Source organism: Dendrobates tinctorius, unplaced genomic scaffold (assembly GCF_039654945.1).
Source record: "Dendrobates tinctorius isolate UK_male_01 unplaced genomic scaffold, ASM3965494v1 ptg000250l, whole genome shotgun sequence".
NCBI lineage: Eukaryota > Metazoa > Chordata > Amphibia > Anura > Dendrobatidae > Dendrobates > Dendrobates tinctorius.
This window is the reverse complement of record NW_027361917.1, coordinates 3,993,081-4,020,269: the sequence shown is the minus strand read 5'-3', so window position 1 is coordinate 4,020,269 and position 27,189 is coordinate 3,993,081. Positions and strand designations below refer to the sequence as shown.

The following is a 27,189-nucleotide window of genomic DNA, read 5'->3' as shown; positions in this document are numbered from 1 at the left end:
TCGGATTAAAGATGTATCACTTATTAAATACCCAATTTAATATACATGTCCCCCTGTCCAGCGAAGCTAGAGATCTGTACTGAACATCTCTGTACACATGCCTTGTATCTAGCCACCCACTTCATATTTATCCATAGCGATGTATCCATTTATCTACCCACTCATATCCAAGTATCCACCTATTTGCTATCTATTTCATCTTACTGTAAGTAATGTAGTGACTGAATCTCGAAATACACATATGTATACACACACAAATACACATGCAAATACACACATATATATGTACCACACACACACATATATATATTATATACACACACACACCAGCTGCAGAGCCCAGGCATAGTAATTGTGGGTCCCGCTCTCACCCTTAACAGCCCCACTCTTCACCCGCTGTCCCACTCTCTCCACCCGCCGTCCCACTGTCACCCTCTGCAGCCCAGCTCTCCACCCGCCGTCCCACTGTCGCCCTCTGCAGCCCCGCTCTCCACCCGCCGTCACACTGTCTCCCTCTGCAGCCCCGCTCTCCATGCGCCGTCCCACTCCATCCGTGTCCCGCTTTTCCTCCACAGCCCCACTCTCCATCCATTTCCTGCTCTCTCCCTCACAGCTCCGCTCTCTCTCGCAGCTCTGCTCTCCACCCGCGTTCTGCACTTTCCCTCTGCAACCCTGCTCTCCACCTGCCAATGGGCGGGGCTATACACTGAGCTATATATAATATATATATATATATATATATACACACTCACTGGCCACTTTATTAGGTACACCTGTCCAACTGTGTGTTAAGACTTAATTTCTAATCAGCCAATCACATGGCGGCAACTCAGTGCATTTAGGCATGTAGACATGGTCAAGACAATCTCCTGCAGTTCAAACAGAGCATCAGTATGGGGAAGAAAGGTGATTTGAGTGCCTTTGAACGTGGCATGATTGTTGGTGCCAGAAGGGCTGGTCTGAGAATTTCAGAAACTGCTGATCTACTGGGATTTTCACGCACAACCATCTCTAGGGTTTACAGAGAATGGTCCGAAAAAGAAAAAAAATCCAGTGAGCGGCAGTTCTGTGGCCGGAAATGCCATGTTGATGCCAGAGGTCAGAGGAGAATGGGCAGACTGGTTCGAGCTGATAGAAAGGCAACAGTGACTCAAATTGCCACCCGTTACAACCAAGGTAGGCAGAAGAGCATCTCTGAACGCACAGTGCGTCGAACTTTGAGGCAGATGGGCTACAGCAGCAGAAGACCACACTGGGTACCACTCCTCTCAGCTAAGAACAGGAAACTGAGGCTACAATTTGCACAAGCTCATCGAAATTGGACAGTAGAAGATTGGAAAAACGTTGCCTGGTCTGATGAGTCTCGATTTCTGCTGCGACATTCGGATGGTAGGGTCAGAATTTGGCGTAAACAACATGAAAGCATGGATCCATCCTGCCTTGTATCAACGGTTCAGGCTGGTGGTGGTGGTGACATGGTGTGGGGAATTTTTTCTGGGCACTCTTTGGGCCCCTTGGTACCAATTGAGCATCGTTGCAACGCCACAGCCTACCTGAGTATTGTTGCTGACCATGTCCATCCCTTTATGACCACAATGTACCCAACATCTGATGGCTACTTTCAGCAGGATAATGCGCCATGTCATAAAGCTCGAATCATCTCAGATTGGTTTCTTGAACATGACAATGAGTTTACTGTACTCAAATGGCCTCCTCAGTCACCAGATCTCAATCCAATAGAGCATCTTTGGGATGTGGTGGAACGGGAGATTCGCATCAGGGATGTGCAGCCGACAAATCTGCGCCAACTGTGTGATGCCATCATGTCAATATGGTCCAAAATCTCTGAGGAATGCTTCCAGCACCTTGTTGAATCTCTGCCACGAAGAATTGAGGCAGTTCTGAAGGCAAAAGGGGGTCCAACCCCTTACTAGCATGGTGTACCTAATAAAGTGGCCAGTGAGTGTATATATATATATATATATATATATATATATATATATATATATATATATATCTCATAAATACAAACACAGTATCTCACAAAGATGAGTGCACCCTTCACATTTTTGCAAATATTTACTTGTATCTTTTCATGGGACAATACTGGACATAGCACACACATACAATGCAAAGTAGTCAGTGTACAGGTTTTGTATATCAGTGTAAATTTGGTGTGCCCTCTAAATAACTCAATATACAGCCATTAATGTCTCAACTGCTGGAAACCAAATTGTGCCTAATTAGCTATTTTCCCTCACCGGTGTCATGTGACTCATTAGCATTATAAGATCTCAAGTGTCTCATACTGGTTATGGGATGTTCAACATGTACCTCAAGGTAAAGAACTCCGAGGATCAGAAAAAAAAAAAAGTTTTGTTACAGTACATAAAGATGGTAGAGGCTATAAGAAGATCCTGATGCCCAAAAGAAAGAGCCCGACACCGTTCAATTAAGCATACAGTATCTCAGTAAAATCAGATGGAACTACATGCAGCTAGCCGACACTGAACGAAAAGTGCTCCACCCAGGAAAAGCGTCTTTAACAACTGACATAGAAAAGGAAGAGTTGGCACTCTTACTCATGTAAAACCCTTCTTTATTCAAACAGGTTTAAAACACGGCAGTGGGGAAGTGGGTAGCCTCATGAGAATTTTATGTGAGAGAGCCACCTCTTCTTTTTCTATGCCAGTTTGCTATTGCCAACACCCTGATATGGAGCTGCAGCACTGTGGCCCAGACCATATAGCAGTTTAAATGGACAGTCCACTTAAAACCGATAAATCTGCAGTCACTCTGTGTGACTGCAGACTTATGAATCCCCCAAGCTGGACGGAAGGGTACGTATGAGTTACACATACAGTACCTAAGACCAGTGGACTGAGCTTGCTCCATACAGGTGTATGGAGAGTGAGGCTGCGCCCACTGGCCGGGAGTATGTATAACTCATACATACCCCTCCAATTCCCAGTCTGAAACCAACAAATTTCTGCACGCACTTTGCGTGCACTGGGGGGATTTCCAAGTCTGCAGTCACACAGAGTGATGGCTGACTTATAAGTGTTGACTGTACAACCCCTTTAACAAGACAAGTTCCACTCAGAACAGGCCTTGCCATGGTAACCTAAAGAAGTTGAGTGCATGTGCTCAGTGTCATACCCAGAGGTTGCCTTTTCAAAATAGACTTGTGAGTGCTGCCAGCATTGCTGAAGGTTAAAAGGGTAGGGGTCAGCCTGTCAGTGCTCAGCCCATATGCCGCATCAAATTGGACTGCATAGTTGTCATCCCAGAAGTAAGCCTTTTCTAAATTATGCACAAGAAAGGCAGCAAACATTTTGCTGAAGACAAGCAGACTAAGCACATGGATTACTGGAAACATGTCTTGTGGTCTGATGAAACCAAGATAAACTTATTGGTTCAGATGGTGTCAAGCATGTCTGGCAGCAACCAGGTGAGGAATACAAAGAGAAGTGTGTCTTGCCTACAGTCAAGCACAGTGGTGGGAATGTAATGATTTGGCTCTCCATGAGTGCTGCTGGCTGTGGGGAGCCACAGTTCACTGAGGGAACCATGAACGCCAACATGTATTGTGACATACTGAAGCAGACCATAATCACCTCCCTTCGGAAACTGGGCCACAGGGCAGTATTCCAACATGATAACGACCCCCCAAAGACACCTCCACGACCACCACTGCCTTGCTAAAGAAATATCTCCAGACCTAAACCCTATTGAGCATCTATAGGGCATCCTCAAACGAAAGGTGGAGGAGCGCAAGTGCCAGTGGTTTAGACATTAATGGCTACCGCACCAAAATGCAACACGCTGCGTTTGGCGCTGGTCGCCGCACCGTCAAAACGACGCATACGGCGGCAAACGCATACCTGCGCATGGCCTGTGTACCTAATGCTAAAGATAGGGTATGCAGGCCACATGGAGCAGCTTGCGCCCATAGGCGAAACTAACCGGAGGAGACGCGGCAGGGGGCAGAGCTTCAGGCGAGCGTCCGCAGCCCAACGCTTCGCCTCCAAACGCAAATGTGAAACTAGCCTTACTACAGCACCTATTCATTAGTACATGTATTTCCCTAATGACAAGACACGCTGCAGTGCAGTGATCTGTCCATGGTGCTGAAATAAGAGTCCAGATAAAAGCATGGATATAAATGCATTTATTACTTTTATTTACAATCATAGTGTGACACCAATCACACGATCAGGTTATAAAAAAAAGGCATAGAGAGAATGCACACTTATCACACACGACAATGGAGTTATACAAAACTGATTCTTTATAAGCTGCTTAAGCTAAATATTTTTTTTAAATCCTCACCAGCATCTGCTACTCAGATTTTGCCTTTTTTTTAATTAAAGGAAAAAAAAAACCCAGCATAATTTATCAATGGGGGTTAGCGAAGAAGTGTGCCTGAATACGTCTGTTTGAAGAAGGGGAACTTTTGTGTGACTGAGCTTCTCATTCAGTGTGTGTAGTCAAAGGAAGGCTAAGGTGCTCGGTCTCAAAGACAATAATAAAAGTAAATTAAAATGTTTCTTCTGGAAAAAAAGGGGCTTCAAACGGAAAAGCTTTTTATTTCAACTTCATTATTTACGGACTAGACGAGCACAACATTAACATTCCACTTTTCACATTGCTATGGCTTCATTTTATTAAAATAATTTACATGTGAACGTGGAATATTCAACACATCAGAAAACAAAGATGATGGGAGAGATGACCGAAGGAAAAAAAGGACATTAATTGCGAAATGCTAATTTATTCTAATATACACCTGTTTGATGATACGAAAACAGACAACAAGGGTCGAAAAAATAAAAGAATCAAATTATTTTCTATATTACAAGGTAAACAATCACTGGGAGGCAGAAAAAGGGCCATAACAAAGCTGCACTCCAGCATTTCAAAGGTTTCGGAGTCTAAAAGGAAACAAATGAAGATTATAAATTAGCTGACATTCCAATAATTTATACAGGCGGTTCTATTACATAGGACCGTCGGTTTCTAGTTTGCCTAACCACTAGACTGTGATATCTATCTATATGTACCATGGATAGAGAAAGCAACGGTCTCAGAGCTCATGCATGCCCTTATGCTTATATTAGATGGTGGCCCGATTCTATCGCATCAGGTATTCTAGAGTCTCTGTTAAAATAAAAAATAGTTATATACTCACCTTTCGACGACCCCCCGGACACTGTCCTTCCTCTCACCATGCTCCCGGCATCTTCCGGTCCCAGTAATGCTTAGCGCGAAACACCGCTGATGACGTCATGCTCTCGCGAGAGTGACGTCATCTCCGGCCCTTCTCACTAAGCATTACTGGGACCGGAAGATGCCGGGAGCGTGGTGAGAGGAGGGACATAGTCCGGGGGTCGTAGGAAGGTGAGTATATAACTATTTTTTATTTTAACAGAGACTCTAGAATACCCGATGCGATAGAATCGGGCCACCATCTAGTGTATTATACTCCTGTTACACCCGGAGCTGCTGTCACCTAATGTATCGTACTCCAGTTACACCCAGAGCTGCTGTCACTGTTCTGCTGTTATCTAATATATTGTACTCCAGTTAATCCCAGAGCTGCAGTCGCTGTTCTGCTTTTACCTAATGTATTGTAATCCAGTTACACCCAGAGCTGCAGTCACCGTTCTGCTCATATCTAATGTATTATACTCCTGTTAAAGCCAGAGCTGCAGTCACTGTTCAGATCTTACCAAATGTATTGTACTCACGTTACACCCAGAGCTGCAGTCACTGTTCGTTCTGCTGTTATCTAATGTACTGTACACCAGTTAATCCCAGAGCTGCAGTCACTGTTCTGCTTTTACCTAATGTATTGTAGTCTAGTTACACGCAACCCAGAACTGCAGTCACTGTTCAGATCTTACCAAATGTATTGTACTCAAGTTACATCCAGAGCTGCAGTCACTGTTCTGCTGTTATCTAATGTATTGTACTCCAGTTAATCCCAGAGCTGCAGTCACTGTTCTGCTTTTACCTAATGTATTGTAGTCCAGTTACACCCAGAGCTGCAGTCACCGTTCTGCTCTTATCTAATGTATTATACTCCTGTTAAAGCCAGAGCTGCAGTCACTGTTCTGCTGTTACCGAATGTATTGTACTCCAGTTACACCCAGAGCTGCAGTCACTGTTCGTTCTGCTGTTATCTAATGTATTGTACTCCAGTTACACCCAGAGTTGCAGTCACTGTTCGTTCTGCTGTTATCTAATGTACTGTACTCCAGTTAATCCCAGAGCTGCAGTCACTGTTCTGCTTTTACCTAATGTATTGTAGTCCAGTTACACCCAACCCAGAACTGCAGTCATTGTTCAGATCTTACCAAATGCATTGTACTCAAGTTACACCCAGAGCTGCAGTCACTGTTCTGCTGTTACCACTGTTCGGCTTTTATCTAATGTATTGTACTCCAGTTAATCCCAGAGCTGCAGTCACTCTTCTGCTTTTACCTAATGTATTGTAGTCCAGTTACACCCAGAGCTGCAGTCACCGTTCTGCTCTTACCTAATGTATTATACTTCTGTTACAGCCAGAGCTGCAGTCACTGTTCTGCTGTTACCTAATGTATTGTACTCCAGAATATGTACAGGACTGTGCCTGTGTAATGAGCGATGCAGCAATGATGACTTTAACGGTTGTAATGTGCCTGTACAATAAGCAATGCGGCCGTGTTGCCACGACGACTAAGCAACTGTCGCTGATTGGTCGCGGCCAATCAGCGAGGTGGGATTTCCATTACAGACAGAATTAGACAATTATATAGTGGATAGCTCAGTTTCGTTTGTACAGAGCTGGGATTCAGGACTCCAGATTAGCTACAATGCCTACAGGGAGTCTGTGGTAGTCTTAGGGTGTGTGCACACGCTGCGGATTTTTCAAAATCCGCAGGTCAAAAGACCTGCGGTTTCTCTGCGAATTAGCCTGCTGTTTTCCCCTGCGGTCTGACACCTCCACAATGGAGCAGGTGTAAAACCGCTGCGGATTCCGCACAAAGAAGTGACATGCTGCGGGTTTTGAAACCGTTGCAAATCCGCGCGGAAAAATCTGCACCGTCTGCACTGCGGTTTTTGTTTTCCATTGAAAATAATGGTACTGTACACCGCAGCAAAAACCGCTGCGGATCCGCAGCGTGTGCACACACCCTTAGGGTATGCGCACACGTTGCAGATTTGCCTGCAGAAATTTCTGCACAGAATCTGCATCTCTTGGCAGAAAATGCAGGTAAAAATCTGCGCGTTTGTGATGCGTTTTTCCCTTACGGATTTGTCTGCGTTTTTGTAAGCAAAATAATTATATATTATTTAACAAAAAAAAAAAGTTGTGATGTAATTTCTTTGTCCTACCTCTTATTTTGCATACTCCATAGATCTATACATCTACCTATAGCTAGCCATCCATCTATCCACCTATATCTATCCACATATCTATCCATCTACTTATATCTATCCATAGATATATCTATCTATAGATATATATAGATATATCTATCTATAGAGATGGACAGATATAGATGGATAGATATATGGATGCATAGATATATGGATAGATAGATATATGGATAGATAGATAGATATATGGATAGATAGATATATGGATAGATAGATATATGGATAGATAGATATCTGGATAGATAGATATCTGGATAGATAGATACCTGGATAGATAGATATATGGATAGATAGATATATGGATAGATAGATATATGGATAGATAGATATATGGATAGATAGATATAGATATCTGGATAGATAGATATATGGATAGATAGATATATGGATAGATAGATATATGGATAGATAGATATATGGATAGATATATGGATAGATAGATAGATATATGGATAGATAGATAGATATATGGATAGATAGATAGATATATGGATAGATAGATAGATATATGGATAGATAGATATCCATATATCTATCCATCCATCTATAGATATATATGATCCAAAAAATAAAGGCAGTACTCCAGTAGTAAATCTCAGATGTGGTTTAGTAGCGCATGCGCGACGTTTCGGTCTCAAGTATGGACCTTTCTCATGAGCACAACAAATCTCCATTTCCCATAGGTTTACATTGGCTGTGCAATACACTGTGGATTTGATGCAAATCTGTGCGGCCAAAAACGCTGCAGATCGACATCTAAATCTGTAACGTGTGCACACAGCCTTAGACACACCTCCAGCCTCATGGTTGGTCCAGGTTGTTACTTTCTCCTCCTCACTGTAGTTCTGCCTCCTCAGATTGGTTACTGTGTGTAAACACATATCTATCACAGGCGCTCCAGGAAATCAGTACATTGAGAACAAGTTTCTATTACAGTGATTGAAAGAATGATAATAAAGTACAGCTTACTAACCACCAGTCAGAAAATCATCATCAATTAACTGCCACACAGAGTAACTATAGTATGGATGAAATATGAGGGTACTTTCTTGAGGCTTTTTCTGATAACCACAGTGAAAAAGCTACTACAACGGTCTACTGATTGTCATACAATGCTGCAGGAGAAAAAGAAAACTATTCAGCCAGTTCTTAGAGGGTCCTATTGAGAACTTTTGCAAATGGAAAGGGAATGTAAATCTCTGACACCACTGGTAGGCACATTTCTTTTAAGGTTAATCTAAGGTAGTGGATATGATTAGCTACAAGTTAGAACACTTATATGTGCTAACAGAAGTATTTTTTTCCATTGCCCTTAGGGGGCAAATAGCTCTTTTAAAGGAGTATCCACCATTTAGGTCACTACTCTGCTGGACAGAGAGGACCACCATAAAGAAAAGAATTGCACTCGGGCACACGTTTGCAGAGGGTGTGACCAAAGTGATGCATGAGGGTGGCGCCAATATCAACACCTATTTCACTTGAATGTGCATCCTCAGATGCCGCCCTCAGCCGGCTATGGAGAGTGAAAGAAGGCAAGATTTTTTTTTTTTTTTTAATTTGTTGGCCAAGAGCAGCAAAACGTGGAACATTCTAACAGTAAGGGACTCTAAATGGGGAGACATTATTACTGGAAGGGGGGCCAGGAGGGAGGACATTATACCAGGAAGGGGCTCAGGATAGGAGACATTACTACAGGGGGGGGCAATCATGTCTTTATAGGATCTAGAATGCTACAAAAGCCCATACATCTGACCAACATGTGGGCCCAAGTCAAATTTTTCACCGGCGCCCATTGGACTCAAGTTACACCCACTGGTGGCACTTGTTATTCTATGCCCAGCCAGTCTGTAATTCCACTGATATCCTGCAGCAGCAGAGCTATAAGAAGAAAAGATGCCCCATAATGCTGTATTTATAGGATGGATATTGACATTCTATCGGGTGAAAAAAACACTTTACATTTATTAAACCTTTATGTTGCTGTCTATACATAGGTTTATGTTGTGGGATCACAGACACACTATATGAAAAGTGAAATGTTAGCAACAAGAAAAGTGTTCATGCTACAAACAAGTACCCAGAATTCATGATAAAGACTAATTTTAAAGGCTCAATAACTGGTCGTCGAAGAAGTAAAGTTTCTATAGAGTTATATGCACAACTTCCTGTAGGTTTGTAATCCTATACTTTCATATTAAGGCTGTTGAATTTCAAAAGATTTAGGGAATATTTCCGAAGTGCCAGAAACGTAAATCATATAATCGTGGTTACGAATGGAACGGGATGGCTGACAAAGCTAATCCCGATGGCGAAAGATGTAACACTGGAGAGAAAAAAAGTAAGCAACATACGAAAGAAAAAAAGTAAGCAACATATGAAAGTACTGTACTGCGATTCTACCGAATTTCTCAATAATGGACTAAAAATAATCAACTGGAACAAATGGAAAGGTTTTAAATAAAAAAAAAAAGGACAGACTAGAAGTTAGGAAGGACGGTGCACACCCGACAGCCTATGACTTTTCAGTGAAATCGTTCACGCATCTTCTAAATCAGACAAATTCAGGTGACGCTCTAATTTGGATTACAGAGGTTTTTCTTTTAGAATGCCCTAAAACATGAACTTCGTGCTCTTATACCTAATAAAGGATCACTGCGGCTGCAGAAAATATGGTAATTAATTAGTTCTTTCTCCTGCTGAAGTGCTCAACCGGCTCGCAGACAAGACAGCAGCAGGTACATATAGGAGCAATTTAGCTGGCTAGCAACAATGGAGAAAGTCTACAGGAAATCTGGCTGCCCGACCTTAGAGAAACACACGGTGATACCCTATGTACAAGGATACTATCCAGTACAAACCATGCTGCCAAAGACAAAATTCCCTGCTCAGGTAATAAGAAGTTGTCAAGGGAAGATGACTCAACTAAAGGGTCACATTTCAGAATATGGCAGGGGTTAAGTACCCAAACTCAGCCTGACATTTTCTCTCTCCGAAAATTGCTCTGCAAGATAGCGGCTACTGCTGAAGTCAATGTGATGGATATTGCCTTGACTTTAATCTACCCCTTCAACCCACCTGATCTCCTTCCAGAAACTGTGCTGACTCCTAATATTAGATGACAGTAAAGACTTCACTATGGAGCAGATGGGCACTGGCTGATGACATTTACCATGGCACGGCCATCCTGCCCACTCCATTCTGCTGTGCCAGGGAATGAGGCCAGAATATTAATTTATGGGCACTATATGTTAGCAAACACTGGGACATTAATAAAATATGTCCTAACAATCATCGCACCATCATGGAATATGCAACCATGGCTGATTGACTCACTTCCTTCCAATATCCCTCATTTTTATTGTACATAAAAAAACACAGATTTTCATGACTGTGCGTTGGATCAGATTTTCATTAATCTTTGGTCAGCATGCCAGTTTTCGCTGATAAGAAAATAAAAATGCAAATTTTCTCCTATTACAATGTTAATCGCAGACCGCACATGGACTGCACACAGATGCCGTGCGTGTGCAGTCTGTGATTTTTATGGACCTGCAGACGTATTGTGATCCTTCACATGCATCAAAAACGAACATGTCTCTAATTTTTCACAGAACACTCGGTCTACAAACATGTGAACAAAACCACAGAATGTTAGAGTTGGAAGGGATGTCTAGACTCAGTGTCCAACCCCCTGCTCAATGCAGGACTCACTAACCCATCTCAGACAGAAGACTGTCCAGCCTCTGTTTGGAGACTTCCATTGAAGGAGAACTCACCACCTCTCGTGGCAGCCTGTTCCACTCACTGATTACTCTCACTGTCAAAAAGTTTTTCCTAATATCTAATCTATATCTTCTCCCTTTCAGAATATAATGAATACATGTTCTACCCATGAAAATCGTCTGAACGAGGCCTAAATTAAGAAGTTCCCATGGTATGCTTACACCACAACTAATATTAGGGTGGAAATACAATCAATACTATAAAGTGTGCATCCCTGCTACTAGGATGGAAATGCAGAGGTCTTAGATATCTTGGGGCTCATGTCTAAATGTAGGGTGCAATTGCATCACATCTTGGCGTCCTGGAAGGCAGGGTTAATTTAGAGGTCTCGGCATCTCTCCTGATGAAACACGGTGACAAGCTGTTATTATACTAATGACGATAAAATAACCACCGTAAATAGCCGTACTATGCTATGGCAAATAATCGTGGCACCAGATGAAGCGATCAAGTGATTTGTGAACATGTGAAATAAATGCCTATGGTCAACAGATACTGAATTCAGGCGACACGAGCCTTTAGGAATCAATCCATTTATTAGATTAGAAAGTTTTTAAATAAAGATGTCATATGAAGAGGCAGCTCACAGCTCAGAATTTCTCACTGGTTATGAAAATGTGAATTTTCTCTTTAAATGCCATAAAAATGGAAAAACAAGATAAACAGAGGTAAACCTTACATGACCTCTCTATAATACGCGATATTCACTCATTCAATTCATCTAAAGCCAAGCTAAAAAACACGAAATATGGACATTAAAAGAAAGAAACATCTTCAAGTCTGATTGACTCATAATAAACATTGCCAAAGGATAATTAGCCATTAGATGGTGCAATTAAGAAAAGTATTTTTATTAAAAGCTCAAAGAAAAGCCATTAATACATTGTCATCAAGCTTTTATTTTCTGAGTAGCAATGACAATCATTTGTAATATGTTAACCTCGGCCTGCACACTTTAGGTTCCCCCAAAGTCAAGGTAAGCTTTCTGCATTAGTATGATTGCTCCGCAACTTACAAGTTCAAGGTCAAGGGTGGTCTAGTGACCATCTCAAAATGTCCAAAATGTCTAGAAGCTCATCAGAGACAGTGTTTCTCAGTGGAAAACAATGAAGCTGCATCCTGGTAATGCTGCTAATACTTTTTGTGAGTCGCAAGTAACCAAACCGCCCAAACGAAAAAAGAAATGAAATAGTAAGGTCACGATTCATCAAGCTGTTCTAGTCTGAACCCCGTCGTAAAACTGCTTGAAAGGTTGCAATACTTGTGTGTAACTTGATGTTGCACAAAAACGTTGCAACTTTTGCCGTTTTAAGTCGGATCTTGCCCAGCACTACATAGTTTTTGAAAAGTGGATGTTCTGACAGGGCATGACTAAGGGCAACTGACAAATCCATCCTAATTTAAGCCACAAAGAAAATTATGACAGAAATGTTTCCCATTGCCCAGCTGGCACACATGGAAATCCGTTAAAGGGAATCTGTCACCTCATTTTGGCAGTCTATGTAAATGATTTCGGTCCGGTCTGATGGTCGGTGTTTTGGGTCCTTTCCTCCACCCCTCTTTGGCTGCTGTCCGTAATATTTCTGGGAATTTCCGTAGTTGTCCTCCATATTATGTGCATGCGCACTGCAATCTTGACTCGCGCATGCACAGTATGCTTTGCCCAACTGCAGGCAAAGCCAAAAAACGCCGGTGAACTATGTCCCGGAAGTATTTTGCTGTGTTCCGGGACATAGTTCACTGGCCAAAATGAGGTGACAGATTCCGTTTAAGAAGCGAATGCCTCTGAATGAATGTGGCACATCTTATTCCAGCGCTCTCATCATTAAGATTGAAGTAGTAAACATAGTCTTAATGAATCAGTGTTTATGTCTGCGCATGAAGGTTGTGGCCATGACCTGGACTTCTCTACAAGAACGCTTTCACACCTTGTTTCCAGTGTTCATCTTCGGTAAACATCACAAGGCTTTCACGATGTTAGTCCCTGATGGACGCCATAGGCGTATAGTGGCACTAGTGTCCCATGAGCAAGTTATACTTTTTTTTTTATTGGATGCTTTGATATTTTATACAGTAATGAAGAGGCATAACAACATCTACCAACCCAAGGAAGGCCATAAGGACATTGCAATCTGTTTCTGCAACGCCAATTAAATTCTACGGAAGTAATGGAAACATCCGCATTTGACCATGTTGCACTTCTTGGTGCACTTATGCCTAGTCTTAACTCCCCCGGCATGAAAGGCTTACATGGAAGTAACATATAGATTGCCCTAATTAGTAATAAGTAACCTTTATTCAAATCATATAAAACCGTATACAAACGGTGTATTCTGCATCTAACTACATCATCTAATAATTGTAATGATTGCTGTTGATCACTTATTGATGTAGTATAATTCTGCCACCATATAATCAAGTATGCAAAGTCCTGTTTATTAGTAATGATTCCAGAGACTTGCGTGTATGGTACAAACTGGCTCGCCAAACCAAGGTAAAACTATTCAGTCTTTTCCTATGTGTATTATCTACTTATAAAACGCAAAATATACAGTGATGGTATCTCAAGAAGATACATATGGAATTCTAAGAAAGCTCTTTAAAAGCACCCGTGAACACTACAAAGTATGCTTGATTCAGTTTGAGCATCTCAGAAAATGAAGTAGAAAGACGATGCAGGGCTAGGAGCAATCAATGGTTGAATGTGATCCATTTTCTCATTTTGTCTGAAAAGCCTCATATAAAGCTTAAGTCACTTTCTCTATCAAGGAAGACGGCTGTGCGTGCTTTCTGTGAGAAATTCTCAAGCCTGTAACACAAATGACCACATTACCAGCGCATGCTGCCGAACAGCTGGGTCTCACATAGTAGCTCTCAAATCAAAACTCCAGGGTCAACAGCACAAAATCCAATAGAAATAACAGGGCGCAGGCAATGGAAACTCAATAATCAATTACTGGATATTCAGTACAAGAAGAGCTGACCTTTTAAATGATGGATCAAGCAAGAAGGTAGTATATTCATTGTGCCATATCATTCACAGTAATGGACATGGACAAGAGGTCTTCGGAGACTTCGAAAGACTGTCTGTACATAGCTGTATCTAGAGTGACATAGCCATGGACATGATTCCATATTGGTTTCTAGTTATAATATAAAAAGGCAATCTCTGCTGTCTAAAACTGCAGCCGTAATTACCAAACTTGGGCCATGGAGGCTGAAAATATGATTGCCCTATATTGGTCAGTCATTCAGCAAAGACTTTGATAACTTCTTGGTATTAATGTAAGTTTTGCATGATCCACTGCAGTAACAAAAGCACACTCGGACACGGGAAAGTGTGGCGGGCGACACAGCATAGAAATACGACAGGACAGAAATGGGGAGAGGAAGGCCCCAATAGTAGGGAGCAACGGATTGGACAACTCCTGACACCTACCTGTGCCTGACCCTAAACTCCCCCAAGAGGATCTCCTGTGTTATGCCGAACCTATGTAAGAACCAACAAAGAGAGGCATAACATGCCACAAGGATCACTCAGAAAAATACATAAAATAATTCATCCTTATTGACATACACAACAATATAATGATAAAAACACTAAAAACTAATGGGCATATATGTGTGGTCCTTTGGGTTGTAGTGTTTTTAGCATTATATTGTTGTGTATGTCAATAAAGATTAATTATCTTATGCATTTTTCTGAGTGATCCCTGTGGCATGTTATGCCTCTTTGTTGGTTCTGACCCTAAACTCCCCTAACGCCCTATACAAGTCCTTCACCCGCCACCGTCACGTGTCTAGTTCCTGATTGTCTCCTCAATGTACCCTGGCAATGTATTGGCCAGCAAGGACGCTAGCATCGACACTGTAGATGGTAAAACACAGGGGAAGAAAGACGCAGGACAGAAAAAGAAAAAGATAATATACGGTACTTAGCTATAGGCTCTGCTGCGAAGCTCCACAGCAGCAAAGAGAACAGCACCCAGTATCTGAACTCCCACAGCTGCAGCAAAACCACCGACACAGGAGTGCTCCTCAGTCCAGGCTGGTCCGAATACAATAACTATTACCGACGATCAGCTGATCGGTCATGTGACTATTTAAAGGCTGGTGGGAGTGGTTACCAACATCAGATGACCAGCCTAAAGGCAGCTGCCAGCAAGAAAAGACATTAAGTCTTGCTGGACCACAAGAAAAAAAACTACAGTTAAATTACAGCAGAACCAGAGCTGCCATGAATCACATAATGAATCGTGACAAACAGGCAAAGGACAGCCACATGTTTGCAAGACATTTGCTTAACTGAAGATTTCAATATGATTAAGTAATTTTTACATTAAAAGAGTATTATTGGTGCAACCACTGAGTCCCAACCAATAACAAGTTTAGGGACCCCGTGCCCTCCATTTGCAAGGCACAATAGTACAGATACGAGATCGAGGAACCATTCTCTGTCTATTGGCATGGAGGTCACACAGACATACCACTTAACCATAGACTTCAAGAAGTGGACACAATGGTGGCGCACACGCTACCAGTTCATTCACACACAAGACCAACATGTACATAGAATTTATACATCTTCACTGTGTTTGAGATTTCTTCCCTCTACTTCGTTTAGCACCCACATTACAAAAAAAAAAACAAAAAACATACTGGTAGGTTAAAAAGAAAATCTATCACCAAATTAATGCTGCCTCATCTGACAGGAGCATAAAGTAGGGACACAGACATGGACACAGACAGATTCCAAGGAGCTTCTTGATGTATTTTTGATAAATTACTATTACAGCTTCTGCAGCTCTGCTAGTCTTCTCAAAGATGAGCTCCTACTATGTAGTACTCCACACTCATGAGCCTCAACCACTGACTGATTGACAGCTCTCTGCCTATACACAATCAATAGTAAGGGCATGACTAGAAGGAGTCCATGACTGAGAGGACTAGTAGAACTGCAGCGCTGTCAAAACTAAAGCAAAAAGCCTAGTAAGTAACTCACTGATGCAAGCAGGGTCTCTGTCCCTATTTTATGCTGCCCTCAGACAGATGTACAAACAGTGACAGATTCCCTTTAGGCTGGCTTCATATGAAATTCCCTATAATGTGTAGGAAAATGGGGGCAGGGACACGTGAAAGGTGGCAATCTCTGTACAGCGTTGCAGGAAAGGTTGGTGCTGTAAGTGATGTAACAGTAAATTTACTGCTAAAGAAAACCAAAACTGCTAAAAAGTCTAATGCATAAGACATAAGAAGGCTTGGCACATCATAGCGATAGAGATTATATTATATAAGTGCAAGAAACATTTATTACACAGCTCCTAAAAGATATCCCAGTGATGCCAACTGTATCTTAGAAAGTCACAGCATGTATTCTCTTGACTTATTGTTTCCTGTCGAATCCAAATCCCTGAACTTCTCTTGGTCTTCTGAGAGCAGTGTAACAATGTAGGTGTCCTGTTCTATCAGCGCTGCCGATAGCCACGTCATGCAATTAGCTGCCTTGTTCTACAAGCAGAGCTATAACCAAGGGAATTATTTGCGGGGAAAGGCTGCATGTAACCAAGCAATGCGGTCCTCAGTGTGCTGCTGCACCGGTAATCCCATTCATAATGACGGTAACATGTACGCGTTTCTAGAAGTCTACTAATCAGTTGTTGCTTCATAGCAAGGACTGGAAAGTTAATTGAATCACTGGGGACTTTACAATTTCTAACTTGGTAATGCCACTTCCCACTTGTTACACCAACACGACAGAAAGTCCAACAGCAAAAAAATACCGCTCACAAATGTACAGAAAATAGGACGCACTAGACTGACAATTAAGTGATAGTCGTAAAAATACAAACTAACAATTGCTTAATATTTTACTTCTTAAAATGCCTATTGCACTTTATTGTTTTGAAAAAAGTTTTGGCTAAACTGCATAACCGCTGCCACTATGCCTACGGCAGTGATGAAGATACATAAAGTACAGCACTCACCCATCTATTAAGTGGCTAAGAACAACTGTGATGTTCTATTTAGTCAAGAAATTGTCGGGCACCCTAGTGATCAAATATTTATCCAAAGAAACGAATAATCCGGCTGAATTAACATTTCTTCAATGCTTTATTACAAATTGTTTAAAACGGGTACAACAAATCCATACCACCAACGTGCTTCTGGCATCAAGTGCCCTTACTCACTTTTATCACCTGAAACACGTTGGCGGAATAGATTTTTTTTTAATGGATTTGCTGTGCCTGTTTTAAACATTTTGGAATGAAACATTGAAAAAATGTTAATACACATTCATTGTGTTGGACTATTTATTCTTTGGATTTACACGGCACACCAGAACAGTGGTGAGGTTCTGAGCCCCGAGTACGTATCTATAGTGAGATGTCTATTTTCAACTTTACAAATCTTATATATTTATCACCTAGTCACTGTAACCCCTTAACAACCGCCGATACGCCTTTTAACGGCGGCAGTTAAGGGTACTTATTCTTCAGCACTGCTTTTTAACGGCGCTGAGAAATAAGTGTATAGCGCCCCCCAGCATCGGAAATTCTCTGGGGACTCGGCTAATGGGGGTAGCTGAGACCCTGGAGAACATGATTCGGGTCGGTTTTAACCGACTCCAGTGTTGCGACCACCGTTATTCATTTAATTTCTCTCTTCTCTGATGTGATCTAGCACATCAGAGGAGAGAGAAATTGGGTCCCCGGAGCCCCCCGTACCTCCAGTGTCCCTGGACCCTCCTGCATCCCCCGATCCTGTCCCCGGCGTCTTCTTCTGGGAAGAAAATGGCAGGCGCATTCGCCCGCTGAGATCTGCTGGCCGACACGCAGCAACAATAGGAAATTATTCCTACTGGTTTATTTTGATTACTGTGATAGGGTCTATCACACTTATCAAAACAAAAAAATAGTAAATCAAACCCCCCTTTTATCACCCCCTTAGTTAGGTAAAAATAAAAGTGTTGGGGCTAGGGTTGTGTTTATGGTTAGGATTACGGTTATGGTTGGGATTAGGGGTGTGTTGGGGGCTATGGTTAGGTGTGTATTGGGGGATAGGGTTGGAGTTAGAATTGGGGGGGGTTTCCACTGTTTAGGTACATCAGGGGGTCTCAAACGTGACATGGTGCCACCATTGATTCCAGCCAATTTTGAGCTCAAAATGTCGAACAGTTCTCCCTCCCTTCTGAGCCCTGCCATGCGCCCAAACAATGGCTTTCCCCCACAAACGGGGTATCGGCGTACTCAGAAGTTGCACAACAAATTTTGTGGTTCATTTTCTCCTGATACCCTTATGAAAAATAAAATAATTTGGTTTTAAAGTAATTTTTTCGTGAAAAAAGTAAAATGTTCATTCTTTCCTTCCACATTGTGGGGTACAGTTTTTTAGAATTGTGTCACTTTTGGGTATTTTCTGTTATAGTGACCCCCGCAAACTCACTTCAAAGTTGAGGTGGTCCCTAAAAAAAAAAAATGGTTGTGTAAATTTTATTGGAAAAATGAAAAATCGCTGGTCAACTTCTAACCCTTACAATGTCCTAACAAAAAAAATTACGTTTCCAAAATTGTGCTGATGCAAAGTTGACATGTGGGAAATGTTATTTATTAACTATTTTGTGTGACACCACTCTTGATTTAAGGGCACAAAAAGCAAAAAGTTTGAAAATTGCAAACATTTTGAATTTTTTTTGCCAAATTTGTTTTTTTTTCATAAATAAATGCAAGTTATGTCAAAGAAATTTTACCACCACCATGAAGTAGACTATGCCACGGAAAAACATTCTCACAATCAGTGGGATACATGGAAGCGTTCCAGAGCTATAACTTCATAAACTGACAGTGGTCAGAATTGCAAAAATGTGCCTGGTCATTAAGTACCAAATTGGCTCTGTCACTAAGAGGTTAAGATGACTTCATTAAAAAAAAACACCCTGGTCCCTGCATTCACTAATAGGGGCTGAGTCCATGGGCACAGGTCCAACTGATGTCAAAATAGCTTAAATTTAAAGATTATTGAGAACAAGGTTGCGTAAAGTTCAATGTAAATGTAAAAACAGTAAAGCTAAAATTGCAACACATCAAAGAATACATAGACTTCAGCAGATTGACAATCACCGACATGATGAAGAAGACTCTAATCTCGCTTCAATTATATCTCTCGACAGGAGCACTAACTGGAAGGTGCTATAAAAAGATGTATACGACAGAAACATTTCCTGTAGATTAAGGCCAATGAGTAAGATTTCTAAACGTCACGCAGACTAGGTCTAGTAAATGGGTAGCAAATGGGGAGGAGCGAACAGCTTCGGATAACTCCTTATCCGAATAGCTATAGCGCTTATCGAATAGCTGCATCAGGAACCCGATGCCTGTTTGTTGGGCTCTCCATGCATGTGTTGTGATTGTCACACAGCTGCGACACATGCAGCTGCGGCACCGAACAGCTGATCATCGGGAGCGCTCCAGGTATCCGGGTTCCCTCTGCAGCTATTCGGGAAGCGCTATAGCTATTCGGATAAGGAGTTATCTGAAGCTACTCCCACATCCCTAATAGCAAACAAAAAATCCAGTACATGTAAACATATTTCTCTATAGTTAATTCATATGTCCTACTAAGGCTAGCTTCACACTAGCGTTTTGGGCCGCAGCGCACGGCCGCCGCTAAGCCCCGCCCCCTCCGGTCATCTCCGCCTAGTATCGCACATGGCTGCATGCGATCTGCATATCCTATCTTTAGTATAGGGTGCGCAGACCGTGCGCTGCGCCCTTTTGACGGTGCTCCGAGCGCAACAAAATGCAACATGGTGCGTTCGGCGCACCGTCAAAAGGGCGCAGCGCACGCAAAATTCTACTAGCGCACCCTATGCTAAAGATAGGGTGTGCAGATCGCATGCAGCTGTGTGCGATACTAGGCGGAGATGACCGGAGGGGGCGGGGCTTAGCGGCGGCCGTGCGCTGCGGCCCAAAACGCTAATGTGAAGCTAGCCTAAGCGATACATACTGCTCCACTGGTTGGGTCAACATTTTAAGAAATATAAATTATTTGAAACAAAAATATATGGTGTTTTCCATAAGGGATATCTGTGTCCTAGTCAAATCAATGTTGGGATTTAATTTAGTTTTGTCTTGTCGAGATTAACTTCTTCCTATCCCTGCCAATTTACATTTTTTGCCTCTCCTTTTTCTTTCGGAATAGCAAGTGGCATCTTTCATTTTATTTTACAATGTATTTTAAAAAAACAAAACAAGAAAAAAACAGGAAAAACTGTAATGTGCGTTAAAATGGGAAACTTTCTCACACCCCCGGGCCCCTTCCTCTCCCAATTCAGCCTTTAGTGTGTGTGTGTGTGTGTGTGTGTGTGTGTGTGTGTGTGTGTGTGTGTGTGTGGTAAACATGACCCGGGCTATAGGATTCCTCACTTCAGTACCATTAATACGTTACCAAACTTGTATACATTTTTTAGCAATAAAACTCAGAAATTAATAAAAAGAAATAAATAAAATTAGTTTGTGTCACCATTTTCTGAGACGAATAACGTCTTCACTATTCTGTTGATGGACCAATGTGAGGGTTTGGTTTTCAGGTGGTGAGTTGACATTTTATGGATACCATTTTGGGTTACATACTATGCTTTGCTTGATTTTTACTGCTGTCAAACTTTGACAACGGCATTTAATGGGTTACTATCAGCGATCGGAGATTACGGTAGCTCCAATCGCTACTGTTTCAAGCACATGCCAGCAAACAGCCGGTATCTACAGAGTATGGTGCGAGCTCAGATCCTTGGCCTACTCCATATGCCTGTATGCGGCATGTGACATACACGTACATCACGCATGGGAAGTAGTTCAAAATGCCATACTCTGCTTTAGGTCGGGGTCACACTTGCGAGTGTGATGCGAGAAACTCGCATCAATACCCGGCACTCAGACCGGAGTGTGCGGCTGCATGTATTTCTATGCAGCTGAACGCTCCTGCCCGAGTGCCGGCGGCAGTGCCGGGTAGTGATGCAAGAGTTTCTCACATCACACTTGCAAGTCTGACCCCGACTGCAGGGCTCAGCTGTCTCTTGCGGACTACTTCATCATCACAGTTGAGTCCCCGTGATTGACTACAGCAGTCATGACTTCCATGGATCCCAAAGACCTCCTAATGTATATGGGGATGTCTCTGCACTGACCGATATCATCAGGTTAAGAAGGTTAGCTTAATTTTATTTTTTTTAACAACTTATTTGGTTTTCCGTGATTTTAATGGTGGATAGTTTTCTGCTGGACATAAGCTGCCCACACCGGTGGCTGCCAGCAACTTACTCCACTCTCCAAGCGACAGGAGTATGGTTGGTGGGTGTGTGGGAGAGTGAGGGGTTCGGCTATGTAAAGTGGATAGGAACGCTTTACCATCAACTTCTAATTGCAAAACCATAGATTTGTACAGAAGAAACAAAGAAATCATCAATTATATTTTATGGTGACGTCAACTCACAAACATGTCCATCGGTGAACTGTAGGAATAGCGATTGATTGACAATGTCCAATGAATGTAAAGGTAAAAGGAAAAACAATTCAGAGATATTCTTATTTAACCCTTTCTGGGTTATCTTACAAGGTTAATGAATGCAGTTCTCATCGCCTGCACGTTGATATGAATAATTACACTACACAAAGAACTTCATGCTTCCGTCTACTGCAGTTGCCAAAACGGGCTTGCATGTTTGGAGATGTGTATAGTGGCATGGCCAGTTCTGGTTGACTAAGCCATGTCTCCATGGTTGTGTATCGTAAGCAGCGCATTAGCGTGGTAATGTTCATGTTGTCTATACATGACACATTTGTTGTTCATCCAGCCTTCAATTTCTCCAGAGAAAATTGAAAAATGTTCTGGATGAACTGGTTGACAGGAATCATACGGAATAGCAATTACGGAGAGCTGTCAGGATTGGTTAAGCCCAAACATCTGCAGAAATGTTCGGAAGGTTTTGTTTTATTTATTAGGGATATTCATGCAGATAGATTAACCGTGAGATTCCCAGGTAAGATGGGCCCACAACCTATGAGCAACTAGGTTATGAAGAACACAAACACAAAACACATGACAACTTTACTGATTAATACTCCGAGTTCTTTCTGCACTATAAACAGGACCTGGCCCCCAATACTGATAAATAAAAATTCAGATTTGTGTATTATCTTCATTATTGAAAGGTAAAATGAAAAAATATAACATTGGGTAATATGGACATCTATAAGATTACTTGTTCAACGTTTAATACCAAACCATTTTTAGTGCCAACATTCTGTTCTATTAATATTATATTCAGAAATATACTTTTATATTTGTACATAAAACTTAGTTCTGGCTACATCTATGTATATACTCACAAATCTTTCATACAGGGTATCAATTTCACTGTATTGTCCAATTCTGTCTGCTTGGAGACAACACCAGACAGAGATTAGAAGGTCACTGCATTCAGAACCTACAGACTTCAATCTATAAAGTCTGCCATAAGCTTGTAGACATTATTCCCAACACTAAACGTTCTCACTCTGTTGTAATTGATCAAAGCTGTGCTGCCTCTCTATTCACCATCTATGAGACTGCCAGAAAAGGCAAAAGCATAGAACTTGGCTATCTTCATTCCAGATAGATACAACAGGCCCTGTGCTCATGAACCATGGTGGTGCCATTAGTATGACTCCTAGGCAATATGCAGTTGTCAACCTGTTGGGAAACACGCTTTAGGTTCCCGCTAGTAGAGACCGAATAGAATACAGACCGAATTTAACAAATTTAAAAGTAATGACTATGGAGTGTCTTAAACCTACATACCAAAAACAGACAAATCGGCATAGGAACATAAAAGAAAATAAAGACATAACAACCCAAATGGTGTAAAAGGGTGGACGTACACTTTAAGCGTAAACTCCTCTGGTACATTGCAGGACAACACATAGCTGAGCTGTTGTTCAAGCTAGATAAATTATTATCACCAATCATAATATGAGAAACAATTAAAGGGATTCAGTAACCCTTTTTTTGCTATGTTATTTGAGAGCAGCATGCTGTACAGTATGTACAGAGACACTGATTCCAGTGATGTATCACTTACTGATCTACTTGGTGCACTGTTTATGAAAATCCTGTTTTTTCTGCTGCAGATCTAGCAGTTCTCTGAATGATGAGACCTTTATAGTAATTGGCAGTTTTCGGTTTACACTGTAAATCAATGGTGAGGGTGAGATTACACACAGCAGGAGGACTACATGGCAGGCTATAACCAGTCCTCTTGCTGATAACACACAGAATTTGAACTACAACAAGCAGCCCAGTAAGTGACATCACCAGAATCAGGGTCTATTCTCCCATATCTTGTTGCTGTCATATTACATAGAAAAAAACTGCTGACGGATTCCCTTTAATACCCAGCTATTCTTGACTGTCACGCACATGCTGAAAACAGAACGTTAACCGCAGCACTCTAAAGGACTTCCAGGAATCAGGTCATCACACCCACACAGACGCAGTGTCCCAATCTCCAAGGCGCTCACTTGGATAAATCATCAGTAGAATAGAAGGACACCATCGAAATGAGTGAAGAAAAAAATCTTTTTATTCCGCTAAATAGAGTGCAACGTTTCAACAATACCAGTCTTGCTTGATAAATACCGGTATTGTCAAAACATTCAACTGTATTTGGCAGAATAATACGTTTCAGTTTTTTTTAAACACTTCTACCGATGTCATGCGCAGAGGTCATATGTATTGGAAGACCAACACTGCTTTCTCTTCCTAAATAATAAGTCATGCCAACAAACTACATGCAGACATAACACTTAACATTCACTTGTCTGCAATCTCAGGTTTAATGGCATGTATTTACAGATGATATATGCCCTCATAGCTTTATATAAATATTGAGTACCGTATGATTATTGTAGCTGAAGCTTGATAAAGAAACATCCAATGCTTATAAAAAAAAAAATATAAAAATGTATCAAAATCAATTTTGCACAAGGTGATTAGTAACACGAGTAGAGAGGATTACGAAGACACAGACAACGCTTTTTGCCAGAGGTAGCCCTGCAGTCACACTGTGAAACCCAGCAATGTAAGACTCAAAGATCGAAGCAGCAGAACGCCCACTTCTTCATCTCATCATCTTCCTGGCCATCTTCATTTCCTAACCACGGGCTCATACTACTTGTTTCATGACAATAGATACTAAATTATAATCCACACAGAAGAAAAGGTCGCACTCTTCGGGATGAAGAAATATCTCACAGGTTTATTGACACATAGGATACATGTCAAGCCGGGGGAGTGACATACAGAGTGACAAAAAAGGCTTACAACGGCCGTTTCGCGCTGTTCAAAACCTGTTGAAGCGCTTGAACAGCGCGAAACGGCCGTTGTCAGCCTTTTCTGCACTCTGTATGTCACTCCCCCGGCTTGACATGTATCCTATGTGTCAAGAAACCTGTGAGATATTTCTTCATCCCGAAGAGTGCAATCTTTTCTTCTGTGTGGATTCCAAGGACTGTCTATTTCCAGGTCCGGCACACGGGATTCCCAGCATTTGGTTCTCTGTATGCCGGATGCCACAGCGAATTACACGGTAACAGCGGTGCTATCCGCGCTTTTTTCTATTAATTATATAATACTAATTTATAAGATGATCCCACTGTAGTGCTAAGGGCTCACAAGATGAACTGACCTCTGAAAGTGTAGCAATGAAGATTGTACAAGTGAGTACCTTACAGACAAGTGGAAGGTTTCATGAATGTCCTAAAACGCAACAAATATTATATACTACTACTGAAATACATCAATACTCTATGCTACCCACGGCTTCCATAGACTGACATCTCACAGATATGCTCAGTTATGGCGGGAATGTCTGGCAGGAATACTTGCCTGGGATTGGTAAGCTGCTGGTAAGCAGTGTATGAATGTGTGGCTGCCATGATTAAGAACCGTACAGATTTTCTAGGCTTGTAACGTGTAGATGTTTTCTTTTCAGGAGGTCTTGATTTTAAACTTGTGCGCTCTTCTTATCTTTCTAATGGATGATATTTTACTCTGAAATTTGGAGATTGAATTACCGTATTTTTTCGGATAAGACGGACCCCAAATTTTGAGGACAAAAATAGGAAATAATTTTTTTTTTTAATAAAATGCTGGTGCCACTTATAATCCTTGCATCTTATTGCTTACCGGGGGGTGGTGGCTGCAGTGAAGCGGGGTCCCAGGGTCGCTGCTGGAAGAGGCAAAAGTGGCACGTTGCTGCAGGAAGCAGGCTGGGATGAGGGGTGTTCCGATGTGCACCGCTGTGGGTGAAAATGGCTGCGGTGCGGGGGGCTCTGCCAGCATTTTGAGAAAAGCCCGGAGCCCCCCCACATATCCATTACTGCGATGCGGTGGCCTCCGGGAAAATGGCCGCTGGGGCTGGCGCATGCTCTGATTGAGATCTCGGCATCTGAGATATCAAGGTATTATTTTATTCAGCCACCTATGACCTACTGTACCTGCCCATAGACGGCTTAGGAGGCACGATCCTACTGACAGATGGCTATTAATGAACCGGTTCCTTCTAGTAGCGTAGTTTTTCTCCTAAATGTTCCTGTATTGTGATGTGTGACCTGCAAGGCGTTTGTTATCAGTTTTCTTTTGTTGGTTTCTAGACTACACTGTAACTACAGAAGCTTGCATTCGGTTTTGTATATTTTGTAATATTGGCGTTGTCCAATTTATATATTGGCCATAAAAATCTAGCTTGACAGCAATGGAAAATACCTATTATGGTAAGTGAAAAGGGATTAATGAAATCATTGGAAATGGAAAATAGCATTTGACCAAAAAGTAAGAGAAAAGCCATTTATCACTGAACTGTCACATCTTCTGGATGAGCGGTCTTCACAGGACCTCCTCGTAAATCCTATCCGTAAGTGCCAAGTTACATGTACAGATCCGTTTGGGTAAGCACCTAACATTCCCTCTGATAAGCGGTCAGCAACTAATTACAAAACTGTAATTCCCCTTATTTAACCACTGCAGGAATAGATTCCCAGATGGTTTGGAAGTAGGCCAGATTACACAAATGGATAACTCCAGTTCTGGACACCAATGGCTCTTGCACCTGCTTCTCGGAATTGGGAATTATAGAGCCTTATGTGTGGGAAAATAAACTGGTGAAGAGATCCTATATAGACCTCTGAGATGGGGCCAATGAGTTATTAGCCATCTGTAGGAGAAGTTCACCAATTTTAAAGGGATGCATAATTTAATTAGTACTATTACAAATTACAAAGAAATGAGGTTTCTCTAGAAAACATGACTTGTGAATAAACAACAATTTAACCAAAAAAAAAACTAAATAAAAATGTAGAATGAGATTGTAATAAGACATTGGAATGAATATTATTTCACAAATACTTAAAGAGACCCTGTCAGCAGGATTTGGCCCTGTAAGCTACAGGCATGGCCATAATGGAGCTGTGATGCTGATCAAGAAGATACTTGATATGAAGGGATCCACTCAGGCTGGGTTCACACGTAGCGTTTTCTTTTGCGCTTTCACATCGTTTTTAAACGCGCGATTTTGCCGCGAAAATGAAAAAAAAAAAAAAAAAAAAAAAAAAAGCATCCCATGCAATCCTATGGCATTCCGCACATGCTGTGCTAATGCTGAGTATTTTTCCGCGGCGGAATTGCATCGTGGAAAAGTACGCAGCATGTTCATTCTTTGTGCGGAATCGCGGGAAAATCCGCCCACATAGGAATGCATTGTTCTGCTTATTTTCTGCATGCGGCTGTGCCCACCATGCGAAAAGTAAGCGAAACGTTTGTGCGGATGGTACCCACGGTCTGGAGGAAAGGAGATTCTTCTCCAGGCTCTGGGTACCATATCCCTGTTAAAAATAGAATTAAAATAAAAAATCGCGTTCTTCTCACCTTACGGTGTCCCTCGCAGCGTCA

At 41.8% G+C, this 27,189-nt stretch overlaps 1 protein-coding gene across 4 annotated transcripts in view; it reads right to left on the bottom strand.

Moving 5' to 3' along the window:
• Window positions 1-27,189, bottom strand: part of RALGAPA2 (Ral GTPase activating protein catalytic subunit alpha 2) — a 412,397-nt gene that overhangs the window by 26,107 nt on the left and 359,101 nt on the right. The window lies entirely within an intron of this gene.